The 20,440-nt window shown below is 39.2% G+C and overlaps 1 pseudogene; it reads left to right on the forward strand.

Moving 5' to 3' along the window:
• Nucleotides 1–615: 615 nt before the first annotated feature.
• Nucleotides 616–1,786, forward strand: LOC122123299 (annotated as a pseudogene).
• Nucleotides 1,787–20,440: the final 18,654 nt, after the last annotated feature.

Genomic DNA, 20,440 nt, shown 5'->3' on the forward strand with positions numbered 1-20,440 from the left:
GACAGAACCCGGTCCGCAGCAGTAGAGAAGTCATTCATAGAGAGAAAAAGACAATAAGAAATATAGTAAGGAGATCTCATTTTATTTTAAACTAGTATTTTGCAGGTAGGAGGAAAATAGGATCAGGACAATTTCTTATCAGTGGTGCTGGGCATAGAGGGAGATTCAGAATGGAAGCATTAAGAGTATGGAGATGAATAATTTGAGTAAATATTTCCTTAAGAAAAATATAAAAATCTGAAATACAGAAAAACATTATTTTCCATTGTAAAATGTCAGTACTACTTTCTTAATTACTACATTGTATATATATTCTGCATAAAGCAATGCTTTGATATTTGAAAATATTGTAACAGAATGTGAGGAAATATCTTTACATTAAGGAATTTATGGATCTCATTTATGTTTTTGTTTACTTTTCTATTATTCACTTTAGATGTCCCAGAAATGGAGGATGTGATTAGCACCTGCCAGGAACATCACAATAAATATCTCTCTGAAGTAGCAGTCATGAATTGTAACCCAGGGGAAGAAAAAGTGAGACTTATAAGATGTTTTCATTTGAGCTCCATACAGAAGTCAGAACTGATTAAGAATAATGGGAACTCCTTAGGGATGAGGATAGAAAAGGTCACTGGCTGTCAGAGCATGGGTGTTTTCAGTGAACCTGGTAAGATGTGTGCTGCATATAGTCCTCATGTGTCTTCTGTAGTTGACGAACGAAAACAGTGTGAAAAGTCTTTCACTGAGAAGAAACACCCAGTTGTCCCTCAGAGGACACACACAGGAGAGAAACCTTATGAATGTAACATGTGTCAAAAGTCTTTCACCCAGAAATCAAAGCTTACTGTCCACCAGAGAACACACACAAAAGAGAAACCTTTTGAATGTAACATTTGTGGAAAATCTTTCATATGCAAGGCATATCTTACTAGACACCAGAGAACACACACAGGAGAGAAACCTTATGAATGTAACATGTGTGGAAAGTCTTTCACCTGGAAGACACACCTTACTGTCCACCAGAGAATACACACAAAAGAGAAACCTTTTGAATGTAACATTTGTGGAAAGTCTTTCTCCTGGAAGGCATATCTTACTCTCCACCAGAGAACACACACAGGAGAGAAACTTTATGAATGTAACAAGTGTGGAAAGTCTTTCACCCAGAAATCAAAGCTTACTCGCCACCAGAGAACACACACAAGAGAGAAACCTTATGAATGTAACATGTGTCAAAAGTCTTTCACTGAGAAATCAAAGCTTACTCGCCACCAGAGAACACACACAAAAGAGAAACCTTTTGAATGTAACATGTGTGGAATGTCTTTCTCCTGCAAGGAATATCTTATTCTGCACCAGAGAACACACACAGGAGAGAAACCTTATGAATGTAAGATGTGTGGAAAGTCTTTCACCCAGAAATCAATGCTTACTCGCCACCAGAGAACACATACTAGAGAGAAACCTTATGAATTTAACTTGTGTTGAAAGTCTTTCACCCATAAAAGAAACCTTACTGTGCACCAGAAAACACACACATTAGAGAGACCTTATTAATGTAACATGTGTGGAAAGTCCTTGTCTTGGAAGTCAAGCATCAATGTCCATCAGATAATACACACAGGAAAGAAACCTTATGAATGTAACATGTGTGGAATGACTTTCACCTGGAAGTCAAACCTCACTGTCCATCAGAAAACACACAGGAAAGAAACCTTACAAATGTCGTATTTGCAGAAAGATTTTCAGCCAGAAGCTCCAACTTACTATCCACCAGAGAGCACACACAGGAGAGAAATTTTATGAATGTAACCTATGTGGAAAGTCTTTCATCCAGAACATACACCTTTCTGTCCATCAGAAAAAAACCCACCAGAGAGAAATGTTATATATGTAGCAGGCATGGAAATTCTTTCACCTGAAAGGCACAACTTAACATCCATCACAGAACACAAGGAGAGAAACCTTATGAATGCGACCAATGTGGAAAGACCTGGAGGTCACAGCTTAACACATGTAAGTTCACTCACACAAATGAAATAACTTAGGATTGTACCAAATGGGAAAGTCTTTGATCTGTAAGAAAATTGAAATTGCAATACAGAACCAATACAGGATAGAGACCTTATGATATTGAAGATGTGGAGTCCTCGAACTACAAGACACAGCTCAGGGTTCATCACAGAACACACAAAACACACACAAACACACACACACACACCCTCACACACAAAGAGGAGAAAAAGCATATGTAGAAAAAATGGAAAACTTTTCTAGAAAAAGTAATAACAATAATAAGGTCTTTCTTGGAGGGGTAACAATGCTCGATAGAAAATGTATTAATGACCTAACTCATATAATGGTATAACCAATCGATGCAGTAGCTTTACAATAAAATATATATTTAAAAAATATGATAGATTAATAAAGACTAGAATCTCTGCATTTTGTCTTAGGGGAGAACCCCAAAGTGTCTTCAGTGCTTGCACATTTCTTTAATTAATCACTGTTGATGAACAACTTGTGATTGATTCACTCTTAGCCCATTTAGTTGTTCTGCTGAGTGAGCTATAATAAAACACCAGTGTGGAAGATGTGTCGTATCTGTGTTATCTCATAGAAGGCCAAAGTAGATATGACATTAGGAGAAATAATCAAGCACACAAATATATTGATCAATCTCTCACAAAAATTGAAGTTAACAAAATAATAAAATCATCTGCCATTTGAGCTACAGCATCACTTCTAGGCCCTGAGAGGAAGGAAGGAAGGAAGGAGGGAAGTGAGAGAGGGAAAGAGGAAGCGAAGGAGTGAGGAGAAGGAAGAAATGAACTATTCAAAAGAAGAATGTTTAATTTTTGGTGAATGTGAGAATTATTCTTTCAGAGGTGGGCCTCAAGAAAAATGGCTTTTAAAAAAAGCAAATTTTTGAATGTTACAAAACGATAAAGAGGATGTAACATTTTATAAATTGATTTAATAATACAGTAATATTTAGTAAGGAGGTCAGGTGTGGCTGGTGCCCTATTGGCCAGATGGTGGATGGTGGGGTCTGGCATCTTGTTTTCATGCAGGGGGAAAGAAATGCCCCATCCATCACTTACCACCCAACTGATAGGTGTGGCTGGATCCCTGCAAGCAGGCATGGGCATTTGGCTGATATGTTACTCAAAGTGATAGTCCAGTGCCTGGTACTGGGAATTTCCTGTAGACCTGCCTCCTGCTTAGGCCCTACTTAGGCTGGCCCAGCAGTGGCATCAGATGCCATGCCACATATCTCTGTAATCATGTCCTGTGTGCTGTCTCCTGGCTTGTCTCTGGTCATCATAGTGTCCCAATTCAGCACTCTCTTGGTGCTGATTGGTTTCTCATTGCTGGTTTTATTCTCCTCCCCCAACCTTCTGTCCTATTTCCAAGCTGTCTAAGTGTATTTTTGGACTGCAAGTCTTTGTTACAACAGGCTGCTTGCAGACTGCTAGCTGTGTAATAGACTCCAATATTCCATCTACCATAATGTAGCTTCCAACAAATATACTGTCTTCTTTTACAGAAACATAAAGGTTGACCTAACAGAATTTCTAGAGCCAAGATAGATGCCACTGTATATTTATGTAATTAAAGATATCCTGGAGGCATTTAGAAGAAATTTCTGTTACATCAGAAAGTGCTTAATTAATAACCCAAGACCAAGGCTCCTGATCCTATATAAGCCAGTCATTCTAGATATGTCCAGAGCTGTTTGGTTACATGAAGAGCAATACTTTCACACATTCATGAAGGAATGTTTTTGTGCCAATATGAGGTTTTGAACTCAGGAACTGAGTTGAAGCCAGCCAGAGCTGGCTTCAAAGGAGATTCTCTCATCTTGGCCTCCATAAAAGCTAGGAATCAAAGCATGAGCCCTGTGGGCTGTTCTGATGAAATCTGTCTCTGTGAACAGGAGGTTTCCTTCAGTGCTTCAGCTCAGGCTTCCTGTGGCTTCAAGAATTTCAGTATTTATTTCAATTGTTTAAAAATAATAACTCTTCTTTACAGTATTTTCATAATAAAAAAAGGAATCCTTAAATCCTGCCTATGATTCCATTTACAAGATAAGGACAGTGGACTTCACATTGCAAGATTTAGCTAGTTGCTCGCTTAACCCCTTCCATCACACTGTTCACCATTCTTCTTTTTTGGGGTGAGAGGTCTGGTCTTGTGGCCTGAACTCTGGGCCTGGGTGCTGTCCCTCAGCTCTTCAGCTCAAGGCTTGCACTCTACCACTTGAGCCACAGTGCCACTTCCAGCTTTTTTTTTCTTTTTGCTTATGTGGTGCTGGGGAATCGAACCCAGGACCTCATGCATGCATGGCACGTGCTCTAACACTGAGCGACCTTCCAAGCCCAACCCTTCTGCTTATCTACAGAGGCCTAGTAAAAAAAATGGCATTGGAAGGCACCTGTGCCCTTGGCCTTCATATTTGTACCCTCCCCCCCCCCCACACACTATCCATTTGGAAATCTCTCAACTCCCATGTTTACAAACTGTATGCTTTCTGAGAAGGGATGGTTCACAGACTGGAGTCCTACCTAGGCCTGTTATATACCTCAAATTATGAACCAAAATACCACATTCATTAAAAGTATGCCTGATGATAACATATTTTATTAATGTTTTGAATTATTTTTGTTATTATCATTTGGCCAAAACTTTGCTTGAATTCAGAATTTAAGGGACTTAATGTTCACTGACTTGGTAAAGTACCCTTTCCTCTTTTAATTTCAGACCAGCAATTAAAAATGAGCAATTACACTCCCTCATGTGTGGAATCCTAACTATTCAGGAAGCTGAAATTAGATAGCTTTGTAGGCCATCCCGTGCAAAAGCTCCATGCAAATGGTATCTTAGCCAATAAAAGCATGGCTCTGGTTATATGTGCCTATCTTTTTTGCTACTTGTGATATGTAATTATAAAATTAGTGTGTTGAAAGGCCCAGGCAGAGATGCAAGACCCTAATGTGAAAAATCACTGATACAAAAGGGCACCTGGCATAGAAGGTAAAGGAAGCCTCACAAATTTTTGCCCCTGAATTCAACCTGAGAACCAATAATAAGATACGTGTAACCAATACATTCTTCCAAATATTTAGTAGAAGAATTTGGGTGTGGTTTAGCCAATGATAGGTAAACAGTCCTTTACCAAGTGATTGCAAAAGGACCTTTGCATATGGCTATATGATGTTATGAATTTTATATCCTGTTATGTGGACACCATTAGTCCTGTTTGGATCAAGTAATTAAGATCTCCTGATCTAACAGGGCACTGTTGCTTCACATCAGGATTCTTACTTGCTCAAGAGCATGAGGTTTAAAGATCACAATTGAAAGGCAAACTAGGTAGGAATAGCTGTAAAAGTGTTATGGCCAATTATCACCAAATTTCCCACAAGTAATGCTGTGAATGAAGTTGATAGACTGTCAACACTTTTATTCCTTTATTACCAAAGCTCAGGGACAGTACCCAGGCCCTGAGTAGAAAGCACTCCAAGGCCAGGGAAGATATTTTGGAAAATGGGTTTTTGGCCCTTGTGCAGAAAAGTTACCATTCTTGTTTAAGCCTAAAGTCCTTGATAGGGTATAGTCATTGTCCTCAATTGAGGTTGATATTGAAATGTCTTATAAGCCAGGGTAATGATAGATTGTACGAATATTTTGGTTTCTTTTGTCAAGTGAATCCACATGCACATACCTTTATGTTTCTGACTAGTTCATAAGTCCTTGTAGAGGTTCAAGATACTATGCAGGACAATGTGGTCCACGTCAGTAAAGTGGGGAATGAGACCTTCAAAGAGAGATCTCAACATATAAAATGTGGCCAAATATTTCAGTATACTTGAAACAGTATCATAAGAAAAGAAGTATCAAGTAGTGATGATTTAAGGTCCCAGAATACCAATATATTTGAATGAGAAGACTGTGATCTTGTGCTGTGTGCACATAGATGTAGGAGAAAACCTCTTTTCAATCTGAGCTCTTCAGATGTGTTTAAGCATTTTTGTTGTTTTTCCCTTTCTGATTGCACTTTATTTCAAGGCCACTCCCAGGGGTGAATGACAGGATATTTAGTTTCAGCTCATTCTAAAAGCTATGTCCTCAGAAGAGAAGTGGTAAACCATGACTTAGGTACATATTCACCCTAGACACAATCACGAAGAGTGGGTTAACTTACATAAGTTTTCAGAATGTCAAGGGTCCTACCACACGGTTCATCCTGTAGCCCTTTTCAAAATTAGGCTTTAGAAGAGTTCTGCTTTTGTATGAAGATTTCAGCTCTAAATTAGATTATTTTCAATAGCCATTCAGTGAATGTTACTGGATAAAATATACAAATAAAGTCATATTTATTTTAGAGAAAATTCTGATATCATCAGCAGGGGCAGTTAATATGATTCAAAGTCAGGACCCTGAAGAGTCTGCTCTCCAGAGTTCTAAGTATTTATCCAAGAATCTCCAATTCCCAATCAATCTTGATCCCAATGATAGAACAAGATGTTAGGAGAGCCCTTGTTTCTTCCTCAGGTTAACCTGGAATGATGCACCTCAGAGTGACTGGAAGGGACAGAAGCTGGGATACAGAACACACGGGGTACTGAACAAGGCTATCATAGGATTTTCACTAGACCCTCAGGGACCACCCAAGGCCCCCTTGCATTACCTTGAGCACTTATATCTTTATGTTTGTCCAGCTCTAGGTCATTTTTCCTCTCATAATTAGCTTAACATTAAGTGTACATTTTTTCTGTTCCCTCAATGAATTGAGAAGTTCTTTGAAAATTGTCTTTCATTTTTCTGGATCACTTACACCCTTGTATGAAGTCCCTGTTATAGAGGTCTCAGTACTTTGAGTAGATGACTACCTGGAGCATCCACAGCCAACCATCTTTTGCCTCACTTGTATATGGAGTCTGAACAAAACCAGCCAAAACTGTATATGAATATTTTAACTTAAATATTTGTTACCAAAAGTTTGAAGTGGAGACTTCATCTGGTGTAGTGAAAGTTGGTTGGGCTCATGGTCTATGCCAGAACTCAAAATGGAAGGTACACAAAAGAAAAGTTTGGTAAGAAGCCAGCTGAGGAGAGGAGGACAGTGCCAAAATCTTTATGCAACAGCAAACCATGGGACAGGAGTGAGCTGCCCAGAGCAGGGTATGTGCTCCCCATCAGTCCACCACCAACACAGCATGGCCCCTGCACCATGGGCCAAGGTGTGCAGGTGTTTCCTGCAGGGTGACTGTTGACACAGAGACCTGTAAGAGAAGTTAGTGGCCTAATGTAATAGTCTTGTCCTAGGTAGATGATACAATTGCTTGTGGATAAGAAGAATTGGTAATAAAACAATTGTTAGATGACCTAGTAAAAATTCTTGAGCATTTGTGTGTATGTGTATGTCCTAAGAAGAAAACAATTTGAAAAGTAGTTTAGAGAGAACTCAAATGACAAGTGTGGGACTTGAGTGTACAAGATATATCCATGAGAATCACAAAAATAAGTGAAAAGGAAGGGTTTCCTTCACTAATTTTTACCTAACCTTACAAATTCCATTATGTTCAAAATAATAAGGGCAGAAATGTATCTTTTGATTCTTACTGTTGTACAACAGCTAGTTTATAAGTGACAGCAGAGGCATAAGGTCTGTTCTGTGTGTGGTCCCTGCACTCACTGGAAAGGAAGACAATACTGTTGAAAGTGATCTAAAGTGATTGGAAATAATATCTTTTAGATTGCAAAGGAAGCATTGACTAATTTATATGTGCAGACTTTTTGTTTTGCAGGTCTTTGGGCTTGATCTCAGGGCTCAGGTGCAGTCCCTGAGTTGCTTTTGCTTAAGGGTAGCACTCTACCACTTGAGCCACAGCACCACTTCTGGCTTTTTCTGTGTATGTGGACCTAAGGAATAGAACCCAGCTCCTCATTCCTGCGATGCAAGCACTGTACCACTTAGCCAAATTCCCTGTCCTATAAGCAGACTTTTATTATGTTAAAAGAAGAAACAATAGGTTGGTATGTAGCATCCACCTTCCATGTGCAAGTCCCAAGGTTCAACCTCCAATGTGAAAGAAAGTTGAAAATGGAATGACATGAAGTATTCAGTTACACATAGAAAGAAAAAGAGGAACAAAGGCCATGAGTAAGTAATGAGGTTTTTATTTGTTTGGGATTGTTTCTTTTTCCTTTTAATTGTTGGCTGTGGGGTTTGAACTCAGGGAGGGCCTGGCATATTCCCTAAGCTTTTCACTAAACGCTAGCATGCTACCACTTCCAGCCAGAATGTCACTTCTAGCTTTCTGCCATTTAATTGGTGATAAGTCACAATGCATTTTCTGCTGAAGTGTTGCTGAGGAATGGAACTCAGTGCTTCATGTATGCAAGGCAAGCAATGTACCACTGAGCCACCTTGCAGCCCCTGTACTAGCATTTTCATAGGAGTTTATTAGGCCTTACCTATTTGTTTGTTTCACAGATTCAACAAACCATAGAACCAAAATACTTGAAAAATATGCCACCTATAGTAAACATGAAGTCTTTGAAAAAACTGGCATTATCCTAATAACAATGCAGTATAACAACTATGTAGTAGGATTTAAATTGTAGTAGGTATCAGAAGTGATTTACAGTGTATAGAAGATTGCCTGGAGATTATATAACAGGTGATTTGCACTGTATCGTAGGCTGTGTGCAGGTTACATGAAAGCAAACTGAGAAAGAAGTATCAGATGAGACAAACAAAAAAATAGCAAAGTAATTACTAAAATGAAACCATGTTTATATTGTAATGTAAAAATAGTAAATATATCAGGTTCTGTATGATTTGAACAGAAGAAAATACACTCATAAATCTCAATAAGCTATTCAAGAGATATACATTAATTATCAAGAAATCAAAATGAATCAATATAAGGATACCCTAAGCAAAAATCAATAATGAAAAATACAAATACTGATAATATGAGAGGAAATAAACATCAGCACAAACTGTGTTACCACAGATACAGAGCATTGGTAATAACAGGTATATCATAAATCTGTATAATAAAAATTTTATGCTGAAAAGTAAAGTCTACAAAGACATGGTTAAAAGGCCAAAGAATGATGATTTCTTTAATCTATCATTATGATTGGAGAACTGGTACTCCACTTTTATTTTGTCGGCCGTGGGGCTTGAACTTGGGGCTTGGGTACTATCCCTCAGCTCTTGAGATCAAGGCGAGTGATCTACCCCCTAAGACACAGCGACACCTCCGGTTTTCTAGTGCTTTATTGGAAACAAGTGTCTCATGGACTTCCTGCCCATGCTGGCTTTGAAGTGTGATCCTCATATCTCAGCCTCCTGAGTAGCTAGGATTACAGGTGGTAGCCATTGGTGCCCGGCCTCTAATACTCCTCTTAATGACTAAACAAACAGACAAGATGTGGAAGGCATTATCTTTACCTAAATGCTCTTTATAAAGCACAATGGTGTTATATTTACCAAGACAGACACACTGAGAATAGATCTGAAGACAAATTGTCGAGAAATCAGTATGAGAAAGGAATCTGTTATAAACACAATAAAATTCAATAATATATTTCTCATAAGCTAGCAGTAAAACAGATGGAAACTAGAATAGATCTGTATCAAATGTATGCTATTACTATAATGTATAGAATATTAAAGGGAGCAACTGTCTTAGGTCAGTTGTAAAATCATAAAAAGTGCTTTGAATTATGTATGGTGTATTCACTTGAATATCTTCTGGAGGGTGTGGTAGAGCCATAGAATTTGAGGGAAATAGGGTGATGAGAATATAGTATACAACTCAGGAGTAGAGACAGGAGGGAGGGATTGGGAGAGAGTGAAGGAATGGAAGATACTGTATGAAAAGAATTTATTAATTTCTGTATGCATCATCTCCATAATAATATTAAATTACATTAATAATAAAACAATACCTGCAGCATAAACGATTTGCTTGGTGATGAAAATCTACCACAGTTAGAAGAACAGTTGCAATTTTTAGAAATCTAACACAGCACTCAATTTGCAAGATAAACTATTTCAGTTTAGGTTGAATATTAACTCTACATAAACCAGTAACAATAATCCTTTCATTGTGGTATCCAATTAAGTGTTAATGTTAAATGTTGAGGTAATAAAAAAACAAGACAAGCACTTCTGGCTCAAGACTGTCATTTTACCCTAACTATTAAGGAGGAAACTGAGGTCTGGAAGTCAGCCTAGATAGACAACTCAAATTAAGCAGCTAATGAACAGGTTAGAGGTAAGGCTCAAGTGATAGTGCCAACAGTGAGTGAGGAAGCTGACTGTCTGTGAGACCTGCAGTTCAAGCTCCAATAGTAGCTCTAGAAAGCCATGGTGGAGTCTGAGGTATGTGTATTACATGTGTTTCTAAATTAGAAACCTAATTGTTGTGAAAACTGGCAAGTCTTCATCTCAGACATAAAGAGAAAAGAAAATGAGTGGAGGAGGGAGAGAAGGGAAGCCAAAGGTCAGGAAAAAGATGGAAGAAGAGGAGACAAGAGAGTAGCGGAGAGAAAGGAAAAAGAGGGAAAGGGAAAGGAGGAGGAGAAAACAGGAGAGGAAGAAAGCCTTATGGCATTAGATTTGACAGTAAATCTTAAATAAGACACCAAAAGTGACTCATGCAACAAAGAGACAAACAAATGCCAGGCTCTGGTGGCTCACAACTAGAATCCTAACTGCTCAGGAGAACCAGATCTGAGGATCATGGTTCAAAGCCAGCCTGGGCTGGAAAACCTGTGAAATCTTATCTCCAATGAAACACCAGAAAGCCAGAAGTGGTGCAGTGGCCCATGTGGTAGAGTGCTAGGCTTGAACTGATGGGCTGAGGCACAAGCTCAGACCCAGATTTCAAGCCCCATGACTGACAATAAATAAATTAATGAATAAGGGTTGGGATGGTGGCCCTGGGTTCCATTACTCAGCACCACATAAGTAGAAAAAGTCGGAAGTGGGTGCTGTGGCTTAAGTGGTAGAGTGCTAGCCTTGAGCTGAATAGCTGAGGGATAGCACCCAGGCCCAGAGTTCAGGCCCCAGAACTGACCAAAAAAAGAAAACAAAACAAAGCCAAGAAAATAAATCATAAGTAAAAATTAAAAAATAAATACAAAACCAAAAAAACAAACAAACAAGATTAAGTGCACATAATCAAAATCTTGTATAATGAAAAGAACTATCAACCAAGAAGCAAAAGCATGGTAGGAGAAAATATTTGCATATGTCTTTAAATAGATTCCTAACAAATCTGAATTAGAAAATATAAAGAAAATCCTACAAGTAACCCCACACAACAAAATCTAATTTTAAAATAGGAAAAAGATTGAAGAGACGTTTCTAAAATGGACAAACACAAATAGCTGATTAAAATATAAAAGTAGTATCAATTGTCATGAGAATAATCCAAATCAAAATTACAATAAAATAACTATTTTACACATGTTAGTATGGCCATAGTTTTAAACCAAACCCCAAAAATCCTTCCAAACTCCAACAAAAGCTAGGAAAGTTGTGACAACAATGTGAACCTTGATGCATTTCTCTCAGGTATGTAAAAGTATCAAAGATGGCACAAAGAGTCCTAAAAAGAACTAAATATACAATTACATAGAAATATGGTCCAGCACTTCTACACTTGTACGTACCTTAGAGAAAAACAGAGATTTCTATAAATACCATCAAAAATACAGCCTAAGTTTCAAGAAAGACAAATACCACAAAGCAGTCCAAGAGTATTTACAGGGACAATTGAAGTACTTATAACACACTCAGGCCTGTACAGCAATCAAAGTTATGTTTGAACACAGTATTTCAGCAAATCCAGTAAAATTTCATTAGGATAGTCTAATGTTGTGTATGAGGATGTGATGTCTGACCAGTTTCTAGCCAACCTTTACTTCCATGAGAAGTTACCTCCTAGGTGTCATTGAATCACATAACAAGTGGAACGACTTTGTCCTGACATTCAAAAATGAGAAACAAACTAAAGCAAACCTGCACTTAATTTAGAAGGCAAGTTTTGATAATCTGCTAAATCTCCAAGCCATCTTTAGCTTTTTTAGAAACATGTTTCTGAAGCTGAATCTTTTTTTTTCTGTTCTTCAATCTTGGACACCCTTAGGTTCATAAAATGGAATGTCAAACAGTGAGAAATAAAAGAATCTCATCAGAGATCCTTCCATTCTTTCTTGCTGTTGACAATGAATAAAGATTCTGGAACCATGGCTAGGAGAGAAGACAAATGAGAGAGTCAGAAAAGAACCTGTGTGATTGTACCCTAGAAGTTCCTGGTCAGACCATGATAGGTGGGTTGGAAAAGCATAAAGCCTTCTTTTGGGAGAAGAAACATTCCTGAATCAAGTAGAACATTAAAGTATCCAGTAATGACAAATCCACAGAAGACTAAAGCCTTATGTGTTACTAAACACTATTAACAGAAAATACACCCCAAAATGTAGATCCATAAAATGCAAAAAAACCACAACTTATTTAGGTATGTGCTTTTGCTTATACTTGTTGGTTGATGACACAGGAAATTCTATTATCCAGCGTTCAGTTTATTTATCCCATTTACCCAGAATAGTAATTGTTAATATAAAATACATGAACTTTGCAGTGACATTTACAAAAAGCGAAAATTTATTCTGTTTACTTCAGTGAGGTTGTTTTTGATAGGAAACACAATATGAATCTTTTAAAAGCAGTGTTTGCACATTACTACTGGGTTTTTCTACATCATAAGAATATTTTCTGTCTTTGAAAAATTAAAGTGGAGCTGGGAAGGTGGCTTAGTTGTAAAGCGCTATGCCTGAGGCCCTGGGTTGGATACCTCAGCACCACATAAGCAAAAAGAAAAAGCCGGAAGTGGTACTGTGTCTCAAGTAGTAGAGGGCTAGCCTTGAGCTGAAGAACTGAGGGACAGCCCCCAGGCCCAGAGTTCAGGCCCCACGACTAGACCCCAAAAAAGAAGAGAAAAATGTAAAGTGAATTTATTATAGCCTAAGTGTTCATATTCACAATACTTAAGATGAGGAGTGTTACAAATTTCAAAGTGGGATATTTTCTCTGTGTTTTGGGATTTGGACTGTCCTCATCCACATTAGTGACTGAACAATCTGCCTTAAAATTGTCAAGTTTTCTATTTCATCTTATTTCTATTTCATCCTATAGAATATAATCTGAATTTAAAAGAGGACATTGTAACTAGGCTCTCATGTCTAATGGCTGTAATCTTAGCTTCTCAGAAGGCTGAGATCTGAGGAAAGTTAATATTATCCCCACCTTTGCTCCTCAGCTCCACCAAGACTTGAGCTCTTCCCACACCTAGAGTTCCCTCCATACTGCTGACCACTCCCTCCTTCTACCCACACCTACCTGAGCATGTACCTGCCTAACTTCCTGCCCCCAGCTCCTGTTGCTACCTGAAGACAGACACATGCATGTGCTCCCTCTCCTAGGAAATATGGTCCTTCTACTAAACCTCATAATAATCTTTCTCCTGTGCCTGCTTGTAGTACCCTGGGATGCACATGATGGATCTCTACATGGATCACAAAATGAAGCCATTGGTAAAACAATGTCTGAGAGACTAATCTCCAATAAAATAGCCAAAGTAGCTGGAAGGGGAGGTGTGGCTTAAGTGGTACAATATTATCATTGAACCAAATAATTTCATGGTCATTTTCCAGACCTTGAGTTCAAGTATCAGGACAAGGGCACACATATCAAGGTCATTGTATTGTATTCAAATTATATTTTAACAATTAAATTGGAATACATAGATAGGAAGTCTCTCTCTCTCTCTCTCTCCTTTTTTGTTGGTTGTGGGGCCTGAACTCTGAGCCTGGGAACTGTTCCTCAGCTCCTAAACTCAAAGCTAGCACTCTACTACTTGAGCCACAGTGCACTGCCAGCTGTTCCTGCTTATGTGGTTCTGAGGAATCAAACTCAGGGTCTCATTCATGCAAAGCAAGCACTCTACCACTGAACCACCTGCCCAGCCAGTCTCTCTCATTTTAAGTGATGTAAAATAGACTAATTATATTAATGGAGAAATTGTAATTTGTCAAGAACAGACAAAATAATTGGAGTATATCTGTGCCAGGTGCATTTTGAAAGTTTCAAACACCATAGGAAGTGCAGAGGGTGAAAAGAAGATCACTATGTTTATATAAGACATATTCAAGGAATGTTTACCATTCATTGGCTTCAAATCACAAAAACCAAGTTTATAAAGCCACATGGGTGAGTACCAGAATCTCTAGGTTCAGTCTATAGACTCCCCTTGTCTAGAGAGCCAGAGGATTCTCAGCCAGTTTCTTGCACCTGCAGGAACAAGTGCTAATGGCAGCACAATTCCATTAGGCCATAAAATATCATCAACCTCAGACTGGGGTAAGATGGGAAGGGCAGACTTTGGCTGGCAACTCAGATTGCTTCAAGTTACAGCTCCCAAGTTCCTCTGAAGAAGAGACACTGGGCTTCTTCCTTTTGGCTCTGACTATGGAATGCAAAGCTGTACTTCAGAGCACTTCCAGCAGCAATGCAAAAGGAAAGAAACTTGAATTTACAAACTAAAAACACCAACAGTGGCCAAGTGGGTTCAAGCGCCTTACCCCGGCCCCCCTCCACTCTTTCAAAGGATCTGTACCTCAATAGAAACTACAATTCCCATAACATGATGCATTCAACTAGAGGAAGTAGGCTTGTTACAGAGTTTGGACTGGCACCAGACACTTTGTCCTAAGTGTGCATGGATGCATGGGGACCTTTCTCTCTCAGCTGCGGGAACTAAGGTGAGTTTCTTCTTGAAAAATCAGTTTACCTCCTGAAACATTGTGAAACAAACCAAAAAACAGAAATATATTGGGCTCATTACATAATTTGGCTTTTTAATTCTTAGTTCTATTAATGTAATTGAGGTTATGAGAATACATTGTTTTTGTTTTTGTTCAAAAAGTACGTTTTGCTGTATGTAAATTATGTCTCTGTTTTGCCTTAAAATTTTGAATATCTCCCCTCTCACTTTAAAAAGGTATTTGCAGCTGTGTGCCAGTGACTCATGCCTGTAATCCTAGGTACTCAGGAGGCTGAGATCTGAGGATGGTGGTACAAAGCCAGCTTGGGCAGGAAAGTTCATGAGTTTTATCTCCAATTAACCATCAGAAAAATGGAAGTTGCCTTATGGAAGGGCTCACCTTGAGCTGCAGAGCTCAGGGATATATATATATATATATTTGGATAAAATAGCAAAATTTTAAGATGTATATATATATATATACTTTATAATCTTTGAATTAAATGGATTTGACAAAATCTACTCATTACTTTCCCAGAAACTCCCAAATTCCATCTATGAAATTTTAAGGGGTTTTTGGTTATTTGTGTCTGAAATTTGACTTTCCTTTAAAAGTTTTTTTCACTCCTTTTGTTTTCCTGTGGTTTGAACTAAGAGCTGGGGCACTGTCTGTGAGCAGTTGCTGTGCTCTACTTGCCTTTCTTTTATTAATTGCTTCAGGGAACTAGTGAAAAGTTTCCTCTCAGGGGTTTCTTAGAAAATGGTACTCCTCCTCCAAGACTGTTCAAAAAATGGTTGTCTAGGGAGATCAGGGTGAATGTGGGTAGGGATAGGGTTTGGGGTAGGTCTATACTCATGTGAAGCTTGATCACTTCCTCCAAACCAGTTTGTTTTTACTTTTCTGTTTTGCATATCCTATTTTGTTTTGATTTTCTACTTCTTCTCTGATACTAGAAGTTTCTGCCAGCAACTCTAGGCTACATATCTAGGGGACATCAGACTTGTCTTCCCAGACTGTATCCATTACATTGTGGAATAAATCTTTTGCCTCCCTCCCTCCTATCAGAGATCCTAAGCTTGTTTCCTAAGGGTTCATTGTGATTGTTGATGATCCTTTCCTACATCATGATTGGGAAGGATTGTGTAGGAAATATTCATGCCTGATATTCAGTCCTCTGGTGCATGGGTTCTCCATGCCTTTTTTCGTGGACATGACCCATTCCTAATGAAAATGGAGATCGTGAGGCACTTTTGGATGTATAGATGTCAACTTTGGAGCACCTATAAAATATGAAGGAAAAATAATTCTTTCTTTCTGTAAAAGTTAAAAGTAAGTTCCTGAGAGGCAAGGACATAAGGATCAGGTATAAATGGGTGCTTCCTAGACTAGCTGTGTCCCATAGTTGTCATTGTTCAAGGTTACATTTTTCAAACATTCATTTCTAAGTATTATGTTTATTGTACTAGTATAAATAGAATTTACTTCCTACATTATTTTTCAATTGTTCATTGCTCACAGACGTAAGTCTCATTATTTGGGAGACAAATATTATATCCTCTTCCTTCATTGATCTCAATTATTAACTGTTGCAGATCCTGATGTAGAAGGTACAAGTATGGTAAAGTATTCAGGGATAGAGGCTCTGACTTCCTCTGGAGGAAAAGGTGAACAATGGAAAAAGATGGAGCTTATGCATAACAATATTAGAATTCCTTTGGCAGGAGATGTGGTGGTGCATCCCCCTTGGGTTCCATTATGCCTATAGATTCCTGTGGTCGCGATGATCCACCACTATGGGGGGGCTTGTGGATTATGGAGAGCCTGTGGATTTGTCCACTGTTCTGGTGGTGGGAGTCTCCCAGTGTGCACTGCAGGACTGGTCTCAGAGGAGTGACGTGATCAGTAGTACCTTGCTGGCCCCCATGTTTGTCAGCCTGTGTGGACAAACTCACCCTGACATCTGGTACTGGCTGCTGCCTTGAGGCCTATTTGGATGAATGCCTCTCTACATCCCATACCTCTGTTTGAGAGACCTGTTCTGTTTAATGGTTTTGTATCATTTACTGTGCAAGCTTATGTTATATATCCATACATGGTGGTAGTTGAGCTGGGTATGGCTTTCAAGAGTGGGGTGGTGTTTCATGCCACTTGCAGGAACAGTTGTGTTCTTATTAACTGCATAAATCCTTCGAGACTACTATGCAATCACCTTAACTTATGTTGCCTGTTCAGTTGATAGAACCATGATGGTATTGTAAGTTTGGGTATGTTTCCTATTGAGGTTCAGAGGGCTCTTAGCCATTGCTGCAGATTTTTGGGGAATTTGGTTGCTAGCATTACTGCTACACTAACTCTTCTTGCTAGTGCTTCTTCTGTGACCTTCTGTGACCCTTACCCAAACCATATATACAGTACAACATGTTAATACTTTAGCTTGATATATTTCTGGTGCACTGGGATGCAGGTGGGCAAAGATAAGACGATTGTGATATGTTTTATGATTTGGAAACAGCAATGATATATGTTGATAATCAGGTAGAACTGCTAAAGATCCAGTTAAAAATGAGGTGTCATGCTAATGGTCAGTACACCTGTGTTATTCCTCTTAAATATGATGGAAATATGATTTGGGCCAATATCCAGTAACATATTTGAAGAATCTAGTCCTCTGATCATTTAAGCTTAGACATTATGTAGCTTCAGGGTCAGATATCTGATATTGGTCACTCCATCATGCAGACTTAACTGCATCAGTTCTCCATTACCTGCAGGGATTCAACCTGGGAAATAGCACCCCTTTTACCATTTCTTAGGCATTTTCCTGTTTCTTGTTTTGGTATTCCTTTTTCTTCCTTTCTTCCTGAGATGTAAGATCTGCTGCTTTTTCCAGGTTCAGGCTGATAGACACTTGCTCAATTTACAAAATAAAAAAGGGGGAGATGCTGCAGACCCAGAGGTACCAGGAACTGGCAAGGTGTGAGCAAAAGCCCCACAACCACTGACTCCAACCTTCAGGGCTATAAGTACTTGCCCTTTTCCTAGGAGGGAGTGTTCCTTTTAGCTTCTGGGCCTGGGGCTTACCTATAGTTGTTTGGTGGACAAAGATTGAACTAGAATGCGGAAGGATGCATAGGGTCTGCACATGCTCCCACGTTGAGTCCTAGAACAATGTGATGCAACCATTGGACAGATATAGAAAGTGTCTATAGCTAAGGTTGTTGCTGGAATAAAGAGAGATTTACCATTGGCCTTCTCTGTCTCTTCAAGTATAACCCCCTTGCCCTTCCGGGGCACTGCTGGTATTTTGGGTAGCCCCAGCAGTGGTACAGTGCTTACCTAACATGCATGAAGCCCTGGGTTGAAGTCCTCAGTACCACATACACAGAAAATGCAGAATGTGGAATTGTGGCTCAAGTAGTAGGGTGCTAGTCTTGAGCAAAATAAGTTCAGGGACAGTGTCCAGGCACTGAGTTCAAGCCTTAGAGTTGGGACATAAAACAAAAGAAATGCAAGCTGGGAGCTGGTGCCTCATGTCTGTAATCCTAGCTATTCAAAAGGCTGAAACCTGAGGATCCCGGTTCAGAGTCAGCCTGGGCAGCAACATGTGTGACACCCCAGTGACCACCAGAAATCCAGAAGTGGTGCTGTGGCTCACCTGGTAGAGTACTTACTTGCCTTGAGCTGAAGAGCTCAGAGATGGTTCCCAGGCTCAGAGTACAAGTGCCGTAACCAACCCCTCCCCCCCAAAAAAAAAGGATAAAGAATAAATACTTGCATCATAAATGTAGGCCTCAACAATGAAAACTACACTTCACAAGTAGTCTTGGAATCACCCCAGTTTTTCCTGATCCTTTTCTCCTTGCCTCTCAGGAATTTACTTTTACAGAACTAAATTAGTTTTTCTTTATATTGTTAGAAGTGCTTTAAGTTGATGTATATACATCCAAATATGCCCTTTGTTTCCCATTTTCAGTTCCATTATAGAGACATAGAAAGCCCATACACTGGAGAACAAAAATTAGGCATGAAAGTTTCCAATCGAATCCTTCCCAATTATGTTGTAATTAAAGGATCACCAAATATCACCATAAGCCTTTAAGACTAGTATAGTATCTTGAATAAGAGAGAGGGAGACTGTTGCAGACCCTGGGGTGCCTGCCAGGAGCAGGCAAAATGTGAGCAAAGCCTTCAGGGCCATTGACTCCCACCCTCAGCACTGCAAGTCCTTGACCTTTATGGTTTGAGGAAGTGTGTGTTCTAGCTTTTTGGCCTGGGGCTTAAGTGAAGGGAGGCTTTGGTGGAAAAGATGGATTGAAATAGAATGAGGAAAGATGTGTGCTGTTTGCACTTTTGGGCACACTGGGTCTAGACCAATATTACACAAGCATTTGAGAAATATATCAGAATTGTGCCATCAGCCATCTCTCTGTCTCCTTAATTATCATCCCATTGGCTCTCAGAGCCTTGCTTGTGCTTTGCTGGGATTGTGGCAGGAGACAAAAGATTTATTCCACAGTTTAGAGGTTCCCTAGATATGTAGCCTAAAGCTACTGAAAGGAACTTTTAGGATCCGTGAAGAGGTAAGAATTCTAAAGAGTTTTTCACATGCAAAATGAAAAGACAAAAGCAGACTGGTTTGCAAGTGATTAAGCTTCACATCAACATTGATCTATCCTAAACTTCACTCTTTTATCCCACCTGCATTCATCCTGACCCACCCAACCCCCAAACTACTCTCTTTGTAGGGAAATGGAGGTGATTTGCTATGTTCTTAAGAATCCTATGAGGAATCATTTCACTAGTTACCTTAAGAAATTATTAAAGGAGGGGGCGCTGGTGGCTCATGCCTGTAATCCTAGCTACTCAGGAGGCTGAGATCTGAGGATCGCGGTTCAAAGCCAGCCCGGGCAGGAGAGACCTTGAGACTCCTATCTCCAATAAACCACCAGAAAACCGGAAGTGGCGCTGTAGCTCAAGTGGTAGAGCGCTCGCCTTGAGCTGAAGAGCTGAGGATAGTGCCCAGGCCCAGAGTTCAAGCCCCACGGCCTACAAAAAAAAAAAGAAATTATTAAAGGAAATGCAAGTAGAGCATAGCAAAAGCTCACAGACAGTACCCAAGCTGTGAGTTCAAGCCACAGGACCAACAGCAAAAGGGAAAAAAAAACAAAAAAACTCTTCAATGAAAAGCAAAATTCAGAGACAACCAAAAACTCCTTTTGATTGAATAGATAGAATTAGGGAGTTCTTGGAAAATTGTTAGATTTTGCGAAATCCAAATCAACACAAGGATTTTGCTGCATATATACCTAACAATCTTCCTATTTTATGCCAGTGTATATATTGCAGCAATGGGAAATGACACAGGTATAAGTTTAGTGTCTGTGAGTACCTTTGTAAAGTGAGAGGGGATGTATTAAACAAATTAAGGCCAAACTGAGATATAATTTACATTCAGCCGAAGGCAGGCATTGAGCAAAAAGAAAGGTATAAGCAAGGCAGTCTCATAACCTCAATTTCATTATTAGAACTAAGACCCAAAAAGCCAATGTATCCAATTCTCCACATATATTTCCATGTTCTG

Source organism: Dipodomys spectabilis, unplaced genomic scaffold (genome assembly GCF_019054845.1).
Source record: "Dipodomys spectabilis isolate Male_0828 unplaced genomic scaffold, ASM1905484v1 ptg000227l, whole genome shotgun sequence".
NCBI lineage: Eukaryota > Metazoa > Chordata > Mammalia > Rodentia > Heteromyidae > Dipodomys > Dipodomys spectabilis.